The sequence below is a fragment of the Corvus moneduloides genome, chromosome 1 (assembly GCF_009650955.1).
Source record: "Corvus moneduloides isolate bCorMon1 chromosome 1, bCorMon1.pri, whole genome shotgun sequence".
NCBI lineage: Eukaryota > Metazoa > Chordata > Aves > Passeriformes > Corvidae > Corvus > Corvus moneduloides.
Genome location: NC_045476.1, coordinates 137,240,457 through 137,264,119, shown reverse-complemented (window position 1 = coordinate 137,264,119; position 23,663 = coordinate 137,240,457). Strand labels below are relative to the sequence as shown.

At 39.5% G+C, this 23,663-nt stretch overlaps 1 protein-coding gene across 4 annotated transcripts in view; it reads right to left on the bottom strand.

The window, feature by feature from the left end:
- The window catches only part of WWP1 (WW domain containing E3 ubiquitin protein ligase 1), a 60,048-nt gene extending 39,195 nt beyond the window's left edge, over positions 1 to 20,853 (bottom strand). For 3 of the 4 annotated variants that reach the window (XM_032128693.1, XM_032128678.1, XM_032128689.1), the window contains exon 1: positions 20,665 to 20,853. The gene's annotated coding sequence lies outside the window, so the exon portion shown is untranslated. Of the gene's footprint in view, positions 1 to 5,954; positions 6,716 to 20,664 lie in introns of those variants that run through there. The other variant, XM_032128686.1, reaches the window with a different exon arrangement.
- Between the last annotated feature and the right edge of the window lie 2,810 nt (positions 20,854 to 23,663).

The following is a 23,663-nucleotide window of genomic DNA, read 5'->3' as shown; positions in this document are numbered from 1 at the left end:
TTTAATATGTTGGCTTAACACTTTGTAATACAGTGATTTGAAGGTCTAGTTTTAAATTCAGTTTATTGGCTGTCATAGATGGAAAACACAATTTACAAAGACATGTACATCCAAAATCAAAGTGCATCACTGGCTACACTTTCTAAATCATGACACTCATTTTGCCTCTCCATCCACTAGTTACACGAAGTTTTTTCTTGAAATTTGGCCAGTAAATTTCCATCTTCCCTGATATCAATCACTTGTTATTAAAAGGTAATGGATGGTGTTGCATCTTCATACTTTTAACAAATTTTCAGATTCTGAAACTCTTAATTGGGAGGACTTTTAAGCAGATGGGAAAATTCTGCTTCCAAGTCTAATTGTACAAATATGGGAGGTTTTACAGATGACACACATCTTTTCTGGTAACAAAAATCACACAACGAAACATTTCAAAACATCCATTTTCAAAATGGTCTCTCCCTAGCATCAGTTTATTAAAAAGCAGTAGGATTCTTGCTTGGTAAAGTACCATCTTCACCTTCAAGGGAAGGTGTCTTATGTGTCTTAACTTTTTTGAAAATAACTGATAGTCAGCATACTGCTGACTGTTATCACCAAACAGGTCAGGAAATTCCTAACACTTGTCTTTTTGTGAGATAGAACATGTAATTAATGTTCAAGTTTTACAACTCTTCTAAGCACTTTGCTGTGATAACTAGCAAACCTCTGCACAGTACAAAAGATCTTCCTGGTCACACCCGGTGTCATTACAGATTATTTTAAATACTATTTAAAGGTTTTGTTTTCATACAATGAACCACAATGATGACATCCTGCAGCACTTTGTGCACTTACGGCTCCAACTTCCTTGTTGCTTGCCTATGGACCAGGCAGTGAATGAATTCTGCATGTGGTGCTCACCTTGTAACCTTAGCCCAGAACCTTTTTTACTTTGGTCAATCAGCCACTCCATCTGTGGTTACTTTTGTACAGTTTTTTCCATTTTAAAAAACTGCTGTTATTAAAGAAGATACTGCTTAGAATTTATGGTTAAGAATGTCTCCGGTCTGATACATCTTTCCCTAGTGAATTTCATTATGGACACAGATCTAGCAATTACTGTAAGTCGAGCCACACCACAAACACCTATACTTTCATCCAACTGTCTGTACAGCAAGCCACTGTGTAATTTTGTCTAATATTTGTCTCTTCAGAACTTTGGCAATGTTTTCCAGACATCTTCCAACAGTATCTGCTGACAAAAGAATGTTTTAGTCTGTCACCAAATTGGTTTTATTTCAGACATTTTTACTACTGCAGGAAGATGAAGTGCTTCCTCAACAGCATCTGTGTCTTCTGCTGAGAAATCTCAAAAGAGGCTTCTAACGATTTATCACTAAGTTCAGTAAAATCATGTAAAGTCTTGGATTAAGTATAGCATGACTAACATTGCAGAAAAAAACTGTAGATGTTTGCCTTCATGTTCAGGGTGCTTAGTTTTTAAATGCCTTGCTAACTGTGATGGCTTCATACTATCATTAGCTGATACCTCAAGAAACAATGTTCATCATTTCCAATAGTGGATGTATATCCGTATTTGAAATACCCTTCTTGATAAAGCAAATTGTTTTGGCTGACTTCTTGTCAGATCTAATTGCCAATGGTTTTATCTCATAATACATCCAACCAAGAGCTCATGCTAGGAGTAGAAGGAGCATCAGCTCCGCCATGTTCTTATTATCCACATTATTAATATTATCTTCAATCCATGGTCTCTTTGCAGGAATTTTTTTAAGCCACTTCCCCATTTTGTGAGGGTTTGTTTAGTAAAAACTAAATATTATAATCCACAAATCCTCCTAACTGGGCACAAGTAAACTGCATCCATTACAATACACTGGAAGTGAATGAACAAATGAAGGTGACCCCATCATACAGCGGATCCGTCTTCAGGACACCTCACGAACCAAATGTGACACAGGACCATCCCACAAACAGACCTACAGAGGATGCCAGTGTCAATATGTATACTAAATAAAGCTTAATTCCTGTCTTATTTTTCAGGTAAAATGTAAGTCCTAGATCTTCTTCCTACATTTCACTGGATGGTCTTCTACACCTAAGTTTGGAGGCCACTGATACGGAAAATGTCATAAAAGCAACACATTCAAACAACTCTGAGGCAAATAAATTCAAATTCTTCACAAGAAACCAAGATCTGCAATCTAGTTCTACGCACCCACTAAAAAACTAGTTTAGGCATACGTTTTTAATCGACAAATTATGATTGTTTCTTTCCTCTAACTGTTTAACCTGCATAGATCTAAAACACTAGGGGCATCTTGGTTTTTATTTGGTCAGTTGGATGGGTTTTGTACTTTTTTTAACTTTACATCAAGGATGCACAAAGCAAAATAAATGCAAAAAATAAATAAATAAATAAATAGTGCCAGAGTCCTCAGGTAGACAGTTCAATGTGTAACCTCCTCAGACTTCAGTGTTGATTTATCTGCAAGCAATACCACCTACCCAAACCTGAGTTTCTGGCTCTGGCATTTGGCAAACATGTTTGCCAATCTTCTGATAACAGGGAAGTGAGAATTCACTACACTTAGCTTTGCATCTTTCCTCTTGAAGGAAAAAATGACCATGATGCCTGGGAGAAACTGCAGTGTGAGGGAGATCTCAACAGCTGATGGAGATGAAACAAAGTTAGCTTGGGGCTGGCTGAGGGGCTGTATGTAACTACATGACTGCAACTCACAACAACAGTCCCCCGATATTCTGTTCTGCCCCTGTTGAATTAATATCCTTCTGTAATAAGAATCTATTTTATATTTTTGGCAATATGGTACACTTAGGCCCATTCACACAGCAATGATTACAGTTCCACGTTTTCAGTATGTTGTAAATGAAATACTGACATTCATGTCAAATACTATTTAGAAAAACAAAGTAAAATATATGGAGGTTCAAAAAACAAAATTTAAACCATTACAAATAAACATAGGTCTTTATCAATGATACATAAAGTTTTGTGTCATAGTTTATATTGAAAAGGGCTTTACTGAACAGATCAAATTAGTTGAACTGACTGATTCTGTTTTCATCATGTTCCAAAGATTCTAACGCTGCAGCCCACCCATTCTTGCTTAACTGATTAGAAATCAAGAACTGTATTACAAATTAAGGAGAAAGGAAACATTAAATTTATTTAAGGCTTCAGTCATCAGTTATTTTCATCACTAACTATCCAAACTCAGCCACTGACATTTTTAAATTAGCAGGTTATTGCCTAATCAGCTCAGATGTAGGCTGGCTCTTCTGGGAGACAGCCTGCTGACATGACGATGTTTGTCATTTTCATTCAAGATCCAAAAAGCTACTCTAATGTTAATATTTAAAAAAAAAAACAGAATTTCAACTAAACATGTTGTCTGATCTGAAGGAATGCATGGGATGGCAATTAGACCAAGAGAAATGAAAATATTCATTAGGAGGACTGAGTAGTTTTCACATCCAGAGTAATGACAAAAGCAAAATACCTGTACTTTCTTGATCTAATTTGCAAAAAAGTCTCCATGAGAAACAGATGGTGAAGAAACCCTGAAAGATGAGGATTTTTTTAACTCAACAATTTTAAAAGTTATATTTCAAATAATGCAAGCCCTTACCACTAATGGACAAGGGAACACTAAGGGCACTAATTACTGTTTTCCTGCATCATGGACAAACTTTTTTTTCCTCATCCCAAAATCCCTTGGTTTTGTTTCTCAAAATAAACACCCAGTTTGGCTCCTGAATATATTGATTAAGGGTTAAAATCTTTGAGGTTGTCTTTACATAATCTTAAAAAGAGGATTACATACATCAATGTAAGAGTCACAATTCTTGCAGTTATAATCTTCCTGAAAATCAGGGGATTAATTCTGACAGGGTTACAGTCACCACACATTCCCAAATACGAACTTGCTACACCTCTTTATTCAAGCTCTAGGTTAAACTTCATTGGTCTAGAGTATGTGAAGCTTTACTTTCAGAACTGTTTCATCAACACATACAAATACCACCCCCAGCTTCAAAATTCCTGGACAACAAAAATTCACAGAGAGACTCTGGAGAGCCCCATGAAGACCATCGTGATCACAACATTTTTGTCTAAACCATCCTCATCCGACATAACTGTCACATCAACTGGAAGAGTACAATCTCGTTATTAACTCCTACAGCTGATATTTCAATACTACTTCATTTGTATATATTATTTTGGGTAACTACACATTGATTAGGACAAAATAAGATCCAAGAAAAACCATGGAATGGACAACATAGTAGTGTATTAAAAAAATTAAAGGTTCATTTTCTAATTCATGTGAATAAACAGTTCCATGGAATTCAGTCTTGTTAACTATATTTATAAAATTTACACTTCTGTGAACAATGTTCTCTAAATCTCAAAATGCTATTAAAACATCAGAAATAAAAGGGAACTACAACAGTGAATACTTCATTTATTTATTTTTTAGTAATTAGTAGAACAATTACATATTCATAGAATTTAAGCAGGTACATTTTAAATTGCATTACTCATCTGGTAATGAGTGCACCTGGTGCAGGTATTTCTTGTGAAGCTGAAACTTAAAAAGTATCACTGGAGCAGCAAACACATGTTTATAAATTTCCTGATGCTGTGAACCAGTAATTGAGGAGGTATTTCACGAAGAACCAAGGCACTCAAAAGCAAAAGAGTACACCCACCAAGAGAGAAAACCATTTCCTAACTCGTATGATACCACAAGACTCAAGTTAGGAATAAAACAAACAAAAAAAAGTACCAGAATAGTATGGTCTAATTACCCATGATATCATTTCATAACATATGGAAAATCCCATCAAAGAAAACCGTTAATTTTTTTCTCGTTTTTTTTTTCTTGTACTTTAGTTCATTAATGTAAAAAGGTCAATTAATACTAAAGGTTGGAAAGGTGAAGAGTGATTTCAGAAGGCTGTAGGGGTCAGAATCCCTGTACTGTAGCTGTTCTGATATTCTGAGTGTGAGGTATGGGAAGGAAAGATTCTCGGGAAACTCTGCCCATGGTGGAGTATGCAGTACAGGGTGACAAAGCAACCCTGTGAGGGCATCTTTCAGGAAAAGACAGTTGTTCCACTATGTTGGGGAGCATAGGAAATCATCCACACTTCTAGTCCTGCCTCCAGGCCATCTTCTTCCACCAAAGAAACAAGGCTGGGGTGGGGGGAAGGGAGTTATGACACTGATGAAAATCAGCAAGTATAGGGTTGGAAGCAAGATTTTAATGTAAAAGTAAGAAAAAAAAAAAAAAAAAAGGAAAAAATGGCTTCTCTTATGTCAGATCCAAGTAAGTTTCTTAATCGATTTCCTTCTATTAAGACTTTCAAAATCCAGAATTTTTATTCAACACAATTCTGATTGGAAAGTCCATTTCACTATTTATCAACAATAAAAATGGTGATGATTTTGTCACAGCTAATTGAACATATGTCTAATTAACTGGGGCTTTTTGGAAAAACCCAAAACCGTATTCCTTCCAGAGAGAACCAGTAACTCTATTTTAAAAAATGAATGGTTTCTCCCTTTGCCATTGGGAAACTTTCAGCTCAATAATTCAAAATGCACAAACAGAAACCAGGTCTGAAACAGAACTGGAGAAATATCTGTAGACTCAAAAATGCATTGGCCCTTCTTAAAATGAGCAGCATAGTAGAGTCATTTTTACAATTCCTCTTGCCCGCTGCAAAAAACCAAAAACTAACAAAAAAAAAAAATCTAAGACTTGGCATTCCCTAAATGGATAGCTTTAATCATCAAAAGCTAAATTACAGTAATATTTACACATAGGGAAACAGAGAACTTAAAGGTTTATTTCTTTGAGTGCTACAAACCCTACTACAAACCACTTGCCACTTTAAAAAGCAATGGAAAGACTTACCAGTAAGACATGACTTCCACAAACACCAGCACGGCCTTCTAAGAACCACTGAACTTTTTGCTTCATGTTGAAGACAAAACTAATTTGTCCTTCACAGAAATTTCATCTCTCCTCCTCCATTTCAGATGTCCTCTTCCTCTTTAAGATTTACTATTACAGGCCAAGTCGGAATGGCCAGAGTTTCATTCTCTTTTCTGAACAAATATATGGTAACCAGGAATATACAGTGAAGCTCAATACAAATTTTGGTTTAGGTGCAATGGACTAGGGATACAGAAAAGACATCATGTAAGCCAAGGTACTAGCTTTAATTAACCGGCAATTAATTGGTGTATAGGGCAAGGGCAGGGGAAGAGAAAACAACCCTACTCCTGTGAATATTAGCTTCCAGTAAAAAGCTATATTCATGGACATCTTACATACTCAATGAAAATATTTTCTGGTTTGATTATTTTCAACAGAATGACAGAATTTAAACTACTCATAAAGCTGGCAAAATGGTACTTTGACATGCTTCAGCCACTTAGAAAAACTCTGTCACATATGCACTCTGTTACAGTCACTCTTAAGGAACCAAATTGTTTGAACATAAGAACAAACTTTAAGAAAAGGAAAATATTGTCTAGCTATACTATTGTTTTAATTATTTCACATTACACATCTTTCAAGCTGGCAAGGACTTTAAAAAGGGTTATATATAGCTATAAATGAACATATTGTAACAGTTAAGCTGGCAATAAGTTCCACTCAAAATTACTAGAAGTTGCAAAAACATTGAAGAGATTTTTTTTTAATGTCAAATAAAAGCATTGACATTCTTTAGTTAATTGAAATTAAGTAAATTAATTCAACAAGAACTATGGAGTAATGAAGCACTATTAAGCAGTAGGTGGGGTTTTTTGTCTCTCTTACACATATACTGAAAGAAATGGTTCAGTGGCAAAGCCCAGTAAGTAGGGCTTCAATGTGTGACTCCTGCTAGACACATGCAAAAAAACCAAAGTCCAAGTTACACACACAGCTCTAACCTTTGATTTCTAATCTGGATGCCTTACACTGAAAGTCTTGAATTCTTTCAATTTAATTTAATAGGTCTGTTTATATGACACTGAAATGTGGGATTTTTTTTCACAGATTAAACCAAGTTCCATGTCTTCTGGTATTCTGGCTTTTGCCTCAAGCAGCCAATTCCCAAATACATTTTTTTATCTGTATGAATTCAAATACTTCTTGGCTTTTAAACCCCTTATTTTTTGTTGTTTTCACCTTTACTACTTTTAAATTTCAGTCCTACGAATATTTTTCTCTTTGTATTTTATACCTATGTATTTTAAAATTTTTCTGGGAGATATTTTAATTATTCAACACACAACTACACATGAAAGCCATATGTTGCAAAATAAAAAAAATATTTAAGAATGGAACAAAGTAGCATACATGCTTACCATCAGGTTATGTCTTAAAATTATGCATAAAACTAAAGAACCTGAAACATTACAAATCCTAACTTCTGGGATAGTATGCTCAACGAAGGAAAGACTATTAACTTTTAGAATTCCTGTGAAAACAATTTAAGTCCTATGCTCAAACTGAAGTCAAAAGATGGAACAAAATGTATTCAGAATCCTAAACCATACAATAAGTTTACTAATTAGCCAGTAAATTTGTAAGATGCAGTGAGTAGTACTGAACAGTTTCCTCACCCAGGAAGTACCATTTGTAAAAGTATTATAAATAGTAGCTTAAGTCATTGTTTGATAGCTTAGAAAATATTAGAAATGGAAATCAGTTTTTCACTGATCATTTAAAATAATGCTAAGAGCACTGATTTTACTTCTCATCACACAATGGAAACACATGACGACAGTACTTCTAGGACAGGACTGTAGTAAAGACCATCATTTGTTGAGCAACAAATTATTTTCTGTGGTACTACTGTTAAACTTGAGTCAGACAAATACTGATAGACTGAAATGTAGGTCTCTACCTTAAAAAAAAATCTAGGATAGTTTATAAAAATCCAAAGTTAACAACTTGAAACTATTTAACAGAATAGTTAGCTACTTATCAAGACCGTAAGATTCCTTCAGATCCCTTTAGAACTTACTTCTTACTAATAGTTTCTCCAATTCCTTAGGTATTGATGAGTTTAAAATATGTCTGTTAAAAAAAATAACTATTCCATCAGGCACATAAATATTACCTATGCAAACAGATCTGGAAAACCTGAAATGACAGTAATATGTACTGTTCAAAACATTTGTAACTGTAGGGCATATACTATGCTAATAGTGAATATTGGCAACTTTTTTTTTTAAGTCAAAGCAGAGATGCTCCAGTGCCTTAATCATCTTGATGGCCCTTAATTAAACTCTCTCCAGCACATCCATGTCTCCCTTGTACTAAGGAGCCCAGTACTGGGCACAGCACTCCAGGTGCGACCTCATCACCAGTGCTGAGCAAAAGGGAAGGATCAACTCCCTCAACCTGATCGAGATTCTTTGTCTAATGCAGCCCAGGAACCAGTCACCATCTTTGCCCCCATGGCATATTGCTGCATCATTTTCAACATCATGTCCACCAGGACCCCCAGATCATTTTCTGTCAGCAGAATGTTTTTCTTCTCCTTTTAAAACTCAAAAGTACTACAAAAATCATCTTCAACTGACAATATCCCTCACTCCTTTATCTAAGAACAACTTACAAGTATTCCCCAAAAGAATGAGAATTACTTGAGGCCGAGAGGACTGAAAAAGGACCCAAATTTGTTAATTAGTACTCCAACAAAACAAAGGAGAAGAAAGCTATGAGAATATCCTCGTATTTTCTGTTTTCATCAACATACTTTTGGGAGTGAATTTTCAGACCAGCCTAAACAGTCAGGGATATAGGAGCATTTAATTGCTCATCTTTTTGCCAAGCCCACAGTACATACTGGTGGGTATAGATATAGTAGTGGCTTCCTCAGGATCTGCTTTCACACAAGTAGAATTTCAGCTTCAGCACTCTCCTCCTCCAAGGTTTATGAGCCCTTGCCAATAAGACAAGGCATTTGTTCTCCCTGACAGTAAACCAACAGCTTCTCCAGAGATACTTCAATGTCCCCGATACATCGTAAATATTTTGTTACTAAGTTCCAAGTTGCCAACCCTACAGCAGACCAACAGAGACCTGAACTGGAAAGCAAACTGTAACTCTTCCTGAAACACAGGACATCCTGAGATGGAAGAGACCCGCAAGGATCATCTCATCCAACTCCTGACTCCACATAGTGCAACATAAACAATGTATCTAAGAGCACTGTCTGAACACTTTCTGAACACGATGGATTGGTCAAGTTTCCAGGCTATGATATCACTGGTGTTTGTAAGACTTGGTGGAATGAGTCCCATGGCTGGAGCACTGGGATGGAAAGCCACAGGCTGTTCAGGAGCAATAGGCAGAGCAGGTAAGGTGAAGGAATTGCACTGTATGTGAGGAAGGGTTTGACTGCACAGCCCTTACAGTTAGTGATGATGTGATTGAGAGCCCCTGAGAGAGGATGAGGGGGAGGGGAAAAAAAGGAGTTGTTGCAGTGGGTGTCTACTCCTGATACTCCAGCCAGGATATAATCATTGATGAATTACTCTATAAGCAATTTAGGGGAAATCCCTGAATTTGTAGCCCTTGTTCTTATGAAAGATTTCAATTAATATCAACCAGGAGCACCATACCACTGTGATGAGGAAGTCTTGGAAATTCTTGAAGTCTGCAGGAGATAACTTCTTGTCACACATACTCAGTGAGCCAACTAGAAAAGATGCCCTCCCCAACTTGCTATTTGTGATAAAGGACTCGTGGGGGATGTGATGGTAGGTTGCTGTCTTGGCTGGTGTGATCATGAAATGATCCTGTTTAATTTTACATCTTTCTAGGATAAGGCCACCAACCTTGTGGATCAAGGGAAGGTGGCAGATATAGTTCTGGATTTTAGCAAGGCTTTTGATACTATTCCTCACAACATCCTTCTGGACAAGTTGTCCAACTGTGGGATAAGCAGGCTCATGGTATGCTCAGTGAAGTACTGTCTGAAGGGCAGAGCTCAAAGGGTTGTACCAAATGAGACTACATCTGACTGGTGACCTGTCCCAGTGGTGCTCCTCAAGGCTCAGTTCCAGGGCCCATCCTGTTCAATATTTTTACCACTGATCTGGATACTGGAGTTGAATGCTCCAGTAGCAAGTCTGCTGACTGGAAACTGGGGAGGGAGTCAGTGATCACCTTTCCAGGGTATTCAGTGACAGGACATGTAGGAATGGTTCAACATTGAGTCAGGGGAAGTTCAGACCTGACATTAGAAAGTACTTCTTCACTGAGAAGGGGGTCAAACACTGTATCAGGTTTCTTAGAGAGGTGGTCTATGCCCCAGGCCTGTCAGTGTTTAAGAGACATTCAGACAATGCCCTTAACAACATAGTTTACCTTGCTGTCAGCCCTGAACTGCTCAGGCAGGTGGACTAGATCATCATTGTAGGTCCCTGACAATTGAAATGTTGTACTCTCTTTTATTCTTGAAGACTGACAGCTTGGGGCCATGACCACTTCCCTGGGGAGCTTGTTACAGTGCTTGACCCAACTTTTGAGATCCTTTCCAACATACGCCATTCCATGATTCAGTGGAGAACTTCTTCTTATTAACCAACCTGGACTTTCCCAAAACAGTTCTAAGCAATTCCCTATCACTGGACACCAGAAGATGAGCACCTCCTTATCTGGTCCCCATCATATGGAAGTTGTAGACAGCAATGACGTCACCTCTCCATTTCATCTTCTCTAAGCTGAACAAATGTAGTATCCTGAGCTGCTCCTCCTAAGTCATGTTCTCTACTCCTCCTTTGGACAAATTCTAACATTCACACCGGGTCTGATATAAATACTACTGTATTTAATTTTCTTAAGCCAAGCTATATGCATTTTCCACCCCTCCACCTCAGAAACCAAATCATCTACTCCTGTTGATATGGAGAGCAAGCTATACACAAAAAATATTTTCTGCATTTTTTCAAGCACATTCACTGACTCTTGTTACAAATGCTGCAGAATTGATCTGTGCATTATCCATAACATATTACCAGCCTCATATTAGGGTATAAGAAAAAACATAGTACCATTACAGAAGTTTACAAAAAACTATATTTCCGAGTGTTATGCAAGAGGCCCAGACAAATGACTATGATTCCACTGCACACATCTGCCTGTTCTGTTCTGCCTTATACTTGGACCTTTTTAGCCTTGTTTTCCCAAGCAAAAATCACATGCATGACTCATACTGTCCACCTGCCTCTTCCCCCTCTTCCTTTCATCTCCATCCCTCTAAGTGAATCTGTTCACCACCAGATTCAGTTAAAATAAACTGAGAAGTAATATCCCCTAAAACACTAAGTTCCCATCAGTTCCACAAAGTTCAGTAGCATAGAAGAGGAAAGGACACAACTTCATGTGCTTGCTAAGCAAAGGGCTGCAGTATGAGCTCAAGCTTGCTACACTGCCTGACTCAAAAGCTACACCAACACCACAGAAAGCTCTGAATCAGCCTGAGCTGCAGCAGTGCATAGTGCCTTTTCTGCTACAAGTAAGAAAGGTCTAGAACAGCACATGAAGCAACGAATTGTAAGAAAAGTCTGTATGGAGCCTAGTCCCACTGCTACAGAGCAACTTACAGCAAAATATTTACAGTACACGTTGCTTGCGAATCTTAATCACAGTAATCACAATAATGCTTCTACATTCACAGTCCTACCACAATGTCAAATAATGAAAAATATCACAATGCCTCCTCTGTGTATTACAGATAAAAACACACACACAGTGAAACAAACAGAGTAAACAACTTCCAGGTTTCTTGAACAGAACAACGGTAGTTAAAGGCCAACACACACAACAAGAAATCAGGGAAGAATATTTTCTCCTTAATGCTAATATTTAGCTGAATAGTTCTCATATCTGCTAGAACATGTAATATGCTAGCTACACAAGTCTTTCTGGGTTGTCCTCTGTTATGGATAACCCTAACACTTATTGTTCATCAGACTTGCATCAAGAGCAATGTAAAGCAATATATTAAGATAGATTGTTAGAATACGGGCAGATTTTAGTGTACCTACACTGCAAACAGGAAACTTCACCCTAGTTACATACACGCACCTCCATATTAAACTATAGAGGTAATCAATTTTAACAACACGGAAAACGGAGAAGCGTGAGCTTCCAAACAGGCAGAGAGCCTGAGCACATACCAGGAGTGCCCAGATAGCATATAAAATCCACTTGCAGGCATTCATGCCTGTCAGCACCACCTTATTAGTTACAATAGCTTTGACTGGTGTAAACACATCTCTACTGCAGCCACAGCAAAATTAGCAAACGAGCAACAACTTTAAAGATGCTAACCAAGAGTGCTGCTGTTACTGTTACATCCCCCCCACTTTGTTTTTAAGGGATATCAAAAAAGGTGACTAAAGAATACCAGTAATGGGAAATACATTAACACTGCCCCACAAAACAGTTTGCCAGCCTCCCCATTGTTTTGGTAAGTCATAAAAACGATTCAAAGAGGGGAAGAGAAGCCTGCTCAGTGTTATGAGAAAGAGGCAGAAAGGGTTTTGCACAATTTTTGTCAGTAAGACATTTGATGTGATCCACCTCTCACCAGCAACTTTATCTCAAAAAATAGCTCAAAGAGGTATAAGTAGAATTCACTGCATGTTCTCACTCTCTTTTCTCTGAATATTTGATTTTTTAAAAGTGCTATGCAAGGCTCTTTCCAGCTGTCAATCTCAGCAGTGTTAAAACACGCCTGTCCTACTTCCAGTCACAGACTGCACTAATCTTACCTACTGCTACCTGGGAGCATTCAGCCCATTCATTGTCACTTACTTTTTCAAAAACAGCCCTTCAGTCTCTACAGTGCTAGAGAATTCAACCTGATCCTAACTAAGGCTCCAAGGTGATGAATAATTCTCACTTCTTAAAACAAAGAGTTTCCCGTTTCTGCTAATTATTTTCCAATCAAATTTTAATCTGAGTTAATCTGATTCCAAAATTTAACTACAAAAAAAATCACAAGTCGAGAACACGAAAACTAATAAAACACGAGTCTTACCGGAAGGGCCCAAAGCTTGACTTCTCAAGGGCCACAATAATACATTGCATATTAAGTTTAACACAGCATTATAAAAGCAACAGTGAAAGAAAACACACTCTCACAAATGCCAGTATCCTTTTTAGTGAAAATCTAAAGACTAAGTTATAAAACTTAAAATGATTAACAGCTTATTCTTGAGAGCAACACTGCCTTGAAATCAGGTGGCTACGTAAAGCTCACAAAAAAGACCATCCAGCTTCCCACTGAAGGATGTGAAAGTTATTCCCTAATTCAGGCTGATTTTCAAGGGACTTGCAAGGGTAGATATTAGAGGAAAGACAAGCAAGAGAAAAGCGTCTCCAGCATCCTTTACCCACACAACATACACCTGCATGATATGGTCAACACACAGGCCTTTAGCCTGAAGAATATTAAAAACCCTTAGTCATTCTCAAATTCTTCTTCCATATGAATCTCTCCTCCGCTTGCTGTCCTTTTTTGTACCTTCTCCAGTTATACTGTCCAGCTTTTAAGACAGGGCAGAACATGGAAAAGTTGAAAAAATACACAAAGCATTCACTCAAGCTAGGAATGCTGTGTGCACATAAACAGTGGCATGATGACAATTGTCTGTTTTATTCTTTAGTCTATTCCTACATCAACCTTTGAAACCACCAGTTTTTAAGCTGTGTAGCATCAATAAACATCTGGGAAAATGTTCTTAGTTCCCCTCTGTTATCAGGGAGGGATTGAAACACTAAATGTCCAACTATGAAGGAAAATAAACCCAAAGTGAATGTCTCTGCTAATACAGATTTATTTAATCAATTTTGATTTCTTACGGCCTTTAAAGCTTTGCAACTGAAGCAAGCAGCATAACAGATTTATACAAAAGAGATAAGAACAGCAACCAACCCTGAAAGGAAGCTGTCCCTGACAGTTCTAGTCAAAAAAACCACAAAACCAAAACATAAACAAACTATCACCAAGAAAGGCTACAGTGGGCAGTCCAGACTAACTTGCCCTTAGAAAGTATTTTAAAATGCATTTAGTTTATGCACTAAAATACAGTGCATAAGATCTGTATGATCTTTTTTATTAAAATCCCTATTTCTTAGCAATGGATTTTGTCCTTGTCTGTATGACAATTTATTCCTTATTTTGAATCACACATCAGTCAATCTCTACTGAATTGTGTAAGAATTACTTCTTCATATACTACCCTCCTCAACTTTTCCAAGTGTGCTCTAACATCTCCTTGTTTAGTTGTATGACACAGGCTTAAAAGCATAGGCTGGAATTAATATTTATTAGATTTAATATTTAAGGTTCTGTGGGCCTCTGCTAGAGGCCTCTCTTCACTTTTTTTTTTAATGCTAAAAAGTAACAACACTTTTCATTTTATTAGCACAGAAGCTGCACTACTCTGATAGTTTTCTCCTCAATCAGTTATTTTTTCCTGATGAAAGACTGAATACAAACAAGAAAGAAACCCAACAGTCCATTTCTAAAAGAGCCAAAGCTAGGAGATTCCCAAAACCATTTACCATGGAATAGTAACAAATATGCTTATGTAAGTAATATAAAAATAGCATGTAAGCTCATATATGTTATATTCTGAATACATTCCAACACTGAGTTTTTTACTCCATTCCTGATGGGACATTTTCATACAACAATTCTTAACTATGTTTGGTACTTGTTAACAAATACTTCATTACACCTCATTTTGAGGAATAGTTGCAGCTGCTCTTTCCAACACACATTAGGTCTCCAACGTTAACACAAAAAATGTACCTATCACCAAATATTACACTAGCCACTGTTATTTCCATCTGAAGGTTCAACTTTCATTACTCAATAAATAATTCTACTACCTAAATATTTTGCCAGTTCATTAGCAGGAGACAGTTTATCATGTTATGAACTAAGATTCCAACTAGTTTTCTTTCCCATAGCTATTCCCTTGACAATGCAGTTTAACTCGCCATCCCATGAAAACATTTTGTCAGCAATCTATTACAAGACATTCAGCCAGGGATTTATTTTACTTTGGAATGACACACAGCTATCAGTCTTCCACCACATTTTCAACACTGACTGAATTTTTCCTGTCCTTGTAACTGGCATCTTGAAGTCAAAATACATCTTTTTTTTCTTTTTTTTTTTTTAAGCCCAAAATCTTTTCAGCTACTAAGTAAGAAGAGTGATCATTTTTTTAAAAGATAACACTGTATGAAGATAGCTGGAAGTGGAAAATAAATTGTGCCAAGAATGGAGGAAAAAAAGGAACTGAAATTTAAGAAGAAGCAGCTTCCACACTTCTAACCTGAGGGGAAAAGGGAAGTTTGCCAATCCTATTACTCTTCATCTTCTATTGAGCTTTCCTCTTACATTTTATTTTGCTTTTTAATTGTTATGTTTACAAATATAATTTTATGTCATCATAGATGCTAGGAAATGCAAGAGAGTATCGTGTATGTAATTTAGTACACTAGTTAGTAAAAACAAGGCTAGCTTTCAAGACTAAGGTATCTGTTCAGCAGTTTTAGTTCATCCTTACAAACAAACAACAAAAAAAATCTTTCCGAATTTCTCAAGAACTAACAGAGCACTGTGTTTCAAAACTGGATGTGTTATTTTTTCAGTTCTGATGCCAAAGCATATTGTGCAATTTTACAGATCATCAACTTTATCTTTCCTGTTTACTTTACCCCATTCTAAAACTACAAATCATTTGATTTGATTTATACTGAGAAATTGCTGGCTACCTTGAAATGCACATACAGTCCAAAGTTCTCTCATATTTTCCACCCACCTATAGGAGGAACAGATAAAATGGTTTTAGTTGCTGCCTTTTTTAAAGGATTCTTCTGCTAATCTCCGGCTCCATTTAGAGCTTACAGCAAAAGATCTGGGTTAAAAACCCAGTAATGAGAAATGTGTGCAGAGTATCCTGTTTACTGCTGTCTATGTTCAGAAGCACAGATGAGAGCTCTCCTCTGCCCACTTCAGGCTGCAAGGTGAAGATACTTAAATGCATAAACCAGAATTATTTTGCTGCTTATCTTTAGAATCTGACTTCCTCTCCTCATCAGTTTTTAAATTGCTTTCTTCTATCTCCAAAACAATTTCCTGCAAAATAAGTCTAAAATCCTAATGGAATAAAAGTAGATGGGAGCAATTCTGTGCTGTTTGAACTACTTGAGTGGTCAGTTACTAACAGGTATTTGCATTGTCAATGTCATTTACACATAAGACAAATCACGAGATTGTCCTACTGTGTAACAGATAATTTTATTTGAAAAAAAAAAAGTCTTCATGTTTTGAACTGGTTACATTTAAGTATACTCAGACGCTAGCCATTTAAACCAGAACATAAGCATATCTAACATATTCCAACGAGAAGAAAAACGGTGATTAATAAAAAGCCAGGAACGTAGTCTGCTTTGTTAGATGCTTCACTCCAATTTTATTGATGACTTTATTTTAGTCAAAAGCCTTTATAAAGTAACACAACCAGCTCAGTAAATCTCAGTTGGTTCTTCAAAATCAGTAGAATTTATAAGTTAAATCCAAAGCTATATTCTCTTTTAACAGGATTTTAAAAGTGATTTTTTTTTACAGTACTGAATCATCAAACTGTACATTAGATTAACAGTTTACACAATCCTCAACACTGACTGAGGGGAGAAGAATTAAAATATAATTGTTTCTTTGCCATACGTAGGCTGCTATAGCAGTACAGTCATGTAAACCTGCAATGATTAATTGCTTCTTATTATATGTGCAATAATTAGAAAGACCTATATGTAACAGAAACCTAAAGGTTTTCCTGACACTTTCCCTGCAATGCTAAGAAATTTAAAAAAAAAAAAAAAAAAAAAAACAAAAAACCAACAAAAAACTAGCACATTCTTCTGTAAATAATTCTGACATCTATAACCACTCTGACAGCTGATTGCTTCCCTGGAATCTCCAGTGTTTCCCTGTAAAGCAACACTACACTTGCAAAACAGAGCTAAACTTAAATACGCTTCTGGTTAAACTAGCAGGTCCTCAAACACAGCAAACACATGCCCCAAGCAGCAGTAATTAGAGCTTTTCACTTACAAAGAGCAATTAAAAACAAAAACTCTCTCTTACTCTCTCTTAAAAGTACCATAGCAAATTTTAGCAAAAACTATGCCATGTCAGTGTTCTACAGGGGAGGGGGGAGGGCAGGGAAAGAGGGTGCACCACTCTAAGACTTGTTCTTTTTTACATGCCTTTGGAATGCCTCTTCTGGACATTCCCAACACCTGCTGATAAGAAGAGGAGATTTCTCTTTCCAGCCATATTATTTTTCAAGAAAACAGAGGTGAGATCTCCAATATTTCCAATGGCCACTTTATGTAACCACAGGAGAATGCCAGGATACTACAGTAAATCTGAACAAACACCTACACAAAAAGGGGCCTACTGTTGCAATGGCAACAAACTTTGAAAGAAGGGCCTGAATGTAACCAGCTCCTACTGTCTGCACTGGGACACCTAAGAATATAGAAGAGTGTCACTATGCATTGCATAACACAGAATTCAAAGGAAGAGTTCAGCAGTTCTGATTTACAAGTTTCACAAGGACAGCAAATATAACAGGGTTTTTGCCTAATACGACACTACCATAGAAACTGGGGAATCCAGCCCCAGTTTACATACTTTCATGCAGGCACACTGGAGCAGCTTTTCTGATTTTGACTCACTATGCAACTGATTTTCTGGCAGAGAAAACAAAAAAATCAGGAAAGTTTTTCTTTTTTTTTTTTAAATTCAGGTGAATGTTACACTGTGCAGAAGCAGGCAAGTGCAGTACTAAGGTCACTTAAAAGATAAAACACTTTTGTCAGTAGCTTCACTCCTTCTTTTCAGTCTTTACAAAGAGTCTTAATAACACAGCTAAAAGTAACTTACAAGAATCACTTAAAGACAGCTTGCAGCAAGCACTTATTTTTGTTTATCACTCCATCCATTACCTCACCTAGCCTTTACACTTCATTATCTCAATTTCAAAATGAACTTGGGGTTTTTTGCGGGGGGGATTTAGGTTGTACGGGTTTTTTAAGCTAACAATGAGTGTTTGCTTTAAGTGCATAAAGAGTAGCCATTTCCAATTAATAGACATGGCTTAGGTCATGATGTTTTGACTATGGCACCTTAGTTTTCAAGTCTAACGTTTTAATGGTATAGGAAGCACGAAGAAACTGAATGCGATACCAAATCCCTGTGGTAAATCCTTACTCCTGATTCTTCCTGTCCAAAACCCAGCAGGAATCTTGGTCCCCACATACATTCTTTCATGAGAAACAACAGGGAAGTGGGTAGAAATTCCAACTTACCAAAATTTCCAACTTCATACTAAAAGATAAAAAGGAAAATGAAAAGCAGTAAAACTAGCAAATATTTCTCCTTCTTCCAAGGCTTCCACAGACTCAGGAAAAGGGGTTGGCTCTGAACTCCATCAGTATTCCTGTGATTTAAGAAGCGCTTGTAGGCAAGTGATTATTTCAACTTTATTGAAAGTCCTTTAATAAAAACATGCTGACTAACTTACAGTGGTTTTTTCACTGATGTTTAGCAAAAAATGTAAACTATTTTACAAACAAAAATAATCCGTATTCTTTTGGTAACTAAGTGTCCCATACCAAGAGAATAAATCAGTCCCAAAGCTCTCAAGCTTCCAAGTATAATTGTGTATTTAAGAGTATTATTCTACAGTATCATTGGGGAAAGTCTACAGCTAGTACTAAGTTGCTCAAGCTAGAAGTACTTACAGGACTAGCCCTTTAAAATACAGTTCACAATACACACTGAAGAGGTGACAAAGGGATTCTAAACCCACAAGTTTACAAGCAGCATCAACCAAAAGTATTTCTAGGTGCCCCACTTGAAAGCATCTTTGTCATGACTCCAAGTAAACTGTGCTTTTGTGGCTGCAAAATTTTTCTCAAAAGGATGGAAAACCTTCAGATTTTTTCTCTATGCAGATTTCTTTAATCTTCATCAGTATTAAAATCGACCAGAAATAGTAATTCAGTTTATACCTTGACCAACACGGCCTCAGATAAGGCAGCATGGAAAATTTTTAAAAAATAAACAACTACTCCAAGTTAGTAAAGCATTATCACAGCCAACAACAGTCCCTTTGTTTCTATACTGCAAAGAGATTGAACCAGAATACCAATTTTAAGAGAAGACTCTTATTACTACGAAGACTGTACTGTCTTTCATGCGTATGACCCAGCTACCTGCAGTCAGTGATTGCAACCCCTAGTAAGTCAGCATTACTTAACTTGCATAACCTGAGGTTTTTTCACTGCACAACATCCTGATGACTTTTTATGTGACACAGCTGCCCTGTGAAAACGCAACTGAAATATGAACACCTCTTATTACAGTTTCACCCAAACATCGAAGAGCTCCTATTAAAATGATTAGATGGTGTTAAGTCCTTTTCTCTCTTTGATGTACAGTTTAAACATTTATAGATCTGGAAGCAGAGCTAGATCATCCTAGTTAAACTGGGATGAGAATCGGTATCGTTCCAAAAATAAGACAACGACAAATAAAATCAAGTAAATAAACACACTGAGTTGTAACATTTTACAACAACATAAACAAAAATAAACGACACAAACAGGTCTTTTGAGGTCTTCAGTTCAAGAAGTGTTTCAGTGTTTGGCTCAGCCAAACACCCATCGCAGGGACCCCGAGATACGAGCAGACACCTACAACCTGAGCGGTGACCGGAACCACCCCGCCGTGCCCCCTGCCCGTGAGCCCAGGCAGCGTGAGGGGCGACAGTAGCGCACCGGAGAGGGGACACGGCTCCTCACCTCCTCCCTCCCCGCCTTCCCCACCAAAGGAAGGTGAACTTAAACGTAACAATATCCTTCTCCTCTGCTTTCACCCCGCACATAAGCAAGCCAGGGCCGGCCGTGGAGCTGCCTCACTGACTCCTGGTCACTAAAGCCTCTCGCAATCCACTCAGCGTTGACACAGGTCGCGACTCAGCCCTCAGTCACCCTCGCAAAGGCCGTAGACAGGAATAAACAAGGTTATTCGCCTGACACCGGACACCGGCGACGCTCCCCCCCCCTCTCCCCCCGCCCCATAGCGACACAGGCTCACCACAGCCCCGACCCTCCCGACCCTCGCCAGGCGCGGGCCCAGAGGCCCTCAGCCCTGTCCAGACGCGAGCCAGAGTGGGAGACGGCAGGGAAACACAGCAATTCTCCGAGCACCATGTGGGGCACCGGGAGGGGAGAAGCAACAGCAGCCGCCCCCCACCAGGAGAGCCCAAGGGGTGCGACGAGTCGAAGTGCCGGAAAGACCGAGACCTCACTACAGCTCCCTTCGCCATTTTAGCCCCCACGCCCATTCCCCTCCTCCCCGCCCCTCGGTGACAGGGGCAGACTGCACCCATCCACCGCCCACCCCCCTGGCTGCCCACGGCCAAGCGGCGGCGAGGAGCGAGGACGGCAGCCGTGTTTCTGCCGGGCCAGACCGCAAACCGAAGCGGCTGCGGCACAGTCTGTTTTGTGCCCTTACCGTGGCTCGCAGCCTCACAACTGCTGCCGCCTCCTTCTCCTTCCTCCCACCTTTCTCTTCTTCTTCGCTTCCTCGCCGCCGCGGCGGCTCCTCACCCCTCCGCGCCGCGCTCCGCCGCCGCCGCCGCGCAGAATGATGCCATCTCACAGCGGCATCAGCGGCTCCCGCACAACAGCCCTCCTCCCGCCGCCGCCCCTCCCGGTACTGCTCCCGCTGCTGCCGCCGGGCGCCCCCGACGGCCGAGCCAGCCTCGTGCGCGCCCCGAGCACGGGCAGCAGGAACTTGTGGAGCTGGAGCCGGAGCCGCCGGAGCCGCCGCCGCCGCCGGGGCGGGAGGGCCCAGTCGGGACCGAGCAGTGCGCAGCGGCGGTGGGAGGGAAGAGGCGAGCCTGAACCGAGGCTCTTCAAAGGGGACAGGGCTTATTCCTAGCGCCTGCCCCGGGCTGAACCAAGTCGGGCGCCGCGGCAGGGAGAAGGGCCGAGAGCACGGAATCGACCTCGGGGAAGGCGGGGTCGGGCTGCAGACCCGGAGCGCCGTCCGCGGGACAGAGCCTGCTGGGGCAGGACTAGGAGGGCTCCTGCGAGTCGCTGTCCCCCAACAAGGCTCCTCCGCGGCGTCGAGAGCCAGCACACCCCGGTGCGGTGAGAGCGATAAAGGCGGGGGGTGTCTCCTCCACCCGCCTCCCGCCCTCCCTCCCTGGCCGCGCAGGCAGGGCGGGCTCCTGCGCCTTGCCGGCAGCCTCCGTCGCCGCCGTGATAGAAGCCCCTGCCCGCGATCCCCTCGACTGCTCCCCGTCCTCCGCCGCCGGACCTCTTCTCCCTCTCTGAGTAACGCAGCCTTTGCCGTTCTCGGGCGGACGGATGTAGGCGGGGGAGAGGCAGCTCCGCGCAGAGCTGCCCCGCTGCCCCGCTGCAGGGGCGAGACACCGCCCGCCCCGGCGGGACCTCCGGGGGCACCTCCGACAGCCCCGGCATGGGCACGGGGTCAGCTTTCCCCTGGCAGGAACCATAGGCCTTCCCTGCGGATTTACAAGCCCAAAAGTAGTTATATGCACAAATATGTGAGGCTGACGTTGTGCTTTACATTGAAGACTAATGAAGCTTTGTCTTCGTACCGTACAGCATAACCCTGTGGAGGCAGTGATAGCATGAACTTTCGGGCACAAACAAGGCCTTTGAGTGGTTGTCCCAGAAAGTCCAGCATTACTGTTAATTGAAAGGAACAAAAGCTTACAGTGTGAGACCCTGAAGCAACGTCTGGTATTTCGTTATTCTTAAAAAACAACATGGGGGCCAGCAATCAGATTTGGGCATGTAAATTCCTTCAGGAAATAAAAGGAATGCTCTCAAAAGTAATACTTTCCAACCTATTCATTCTTCCTAGAAAATCTGTAGGAAAACAAACTTTCCAAACAGTGTTTGGAAAGGAAACTGTATTTACAGTTCAGCTTTAAAAGTATCTTAGAGTATTCTAGAAGAAAAAATACTGGTGTTCTCCTGACTGGTAATACTAGTACAAGTGACTGAAAACTGTGATGGGTTGAGCTTTTGCACACAGCATATGTAACAGAATATGTGAGTTCTACACTCACATAATCTGGCGTGGGCAGTAAAACTAGCTGTTTGCAGTAAGCAACCTAATTAATCCATCTGATTTACAGAATTCAGCATATACTATTTTCTCTGCAACAACTAAAGCTAACATTTAAAGAAAACCAGAGTCCCTCTTTAGTTCTGAGATTGTCCAAAATTAGGTATTTGCTTACTACAAGGAACTACTTTTATAATATTTTGGTAGCACTTCCAGCACTTTGGTAGCTGGTACTAAGCTCCATCTCACTTTCCTGGCTGTTTGTTTTTCTGGTGTAAAGCAATTTAATTGAAATGGATGTAGCATTATATCCCCAGCTGCAAAGGGTGGGTGAAGATGTAAATGGCAATATTCTATCTCTGGTTTTTGCATAAGATACTAATTTCTCTTCTGTAAAGCTTTGCTTGTTACTTATATCAGTAATCTGATACTTCATTGAAAGTATGAGCATTATTTCTTAGTATACGTGTAAAATTTCTAAGTACTTTGTTCTTGCCTTATGAAGTATGAAAAGTGTGTAGTTACTTAAAACAGTACTCTGTACATGAATTATGGGCTTCTCTGGCTTGCCTCTTCCCTGTTTCTAAACAAATTTTGCCGTACATTTGTCTCACTCTGGGGAACAGTAACATTCCAAGTATTCTTCTGTCTTAAAAGACATTTGATACACTAATGAATGCAAAATGTCACAAGTTTGTTAATGCCACAAGTTTGGTTTTAAATGTCTTATAAAACCTCAAGATTTTTTAATATTTCTGACCACTTTTAGAGCAGTAGGTAATGGAAACATAGGATTATATGGTTTAGAATTATTATTATATTATATTGGTTTAGAATGGTTTAGATTGAAAAGGACCTTCAAGTTCATCCACTTCCCAACTCTCCCTGCCATGAGGGACACCTTCCACTAGACCAGGTTTTACCCAGAGCCCCATCCAACCTGGTCTTGAGCACTTCAAGGGATGGGGCATCCACAGCTTCTCTGGACAACCCATTCCAATGTCTCACCACCCTCACAGTAAAGAATTTCTTTCTAATATCTAATCTAAACCGTCCTTCAGCTTAAAGCCATTCCCTATTGTCCTATGTCTACATCTACATGTTAAAAAGTCCCTCTCTGTTTTTTTCGTAGGCCCTTTTAGGTACTGGAAGGTGCTATAAGGTCTCCCAAGAGCCTTCTGTTCTCCAGGCTGAACAATACCAATGCTCTCAGCCTGTCTGCATAGAAGAGCCCCGTCACTCTCCAGTCCCCTGGTGGTATTAAATACTTAACAATTAAAAGCCATACATTGAAAACTTGCTGAAAACATTTAAGTTATGCTTAGAAGTTACTGAGAAAGTGCAAATACAGTTGTGTTCATTTTGCAGATAAACACCTTTGTTTGTTTTCTTCTGTTTCTTTGGCCAGA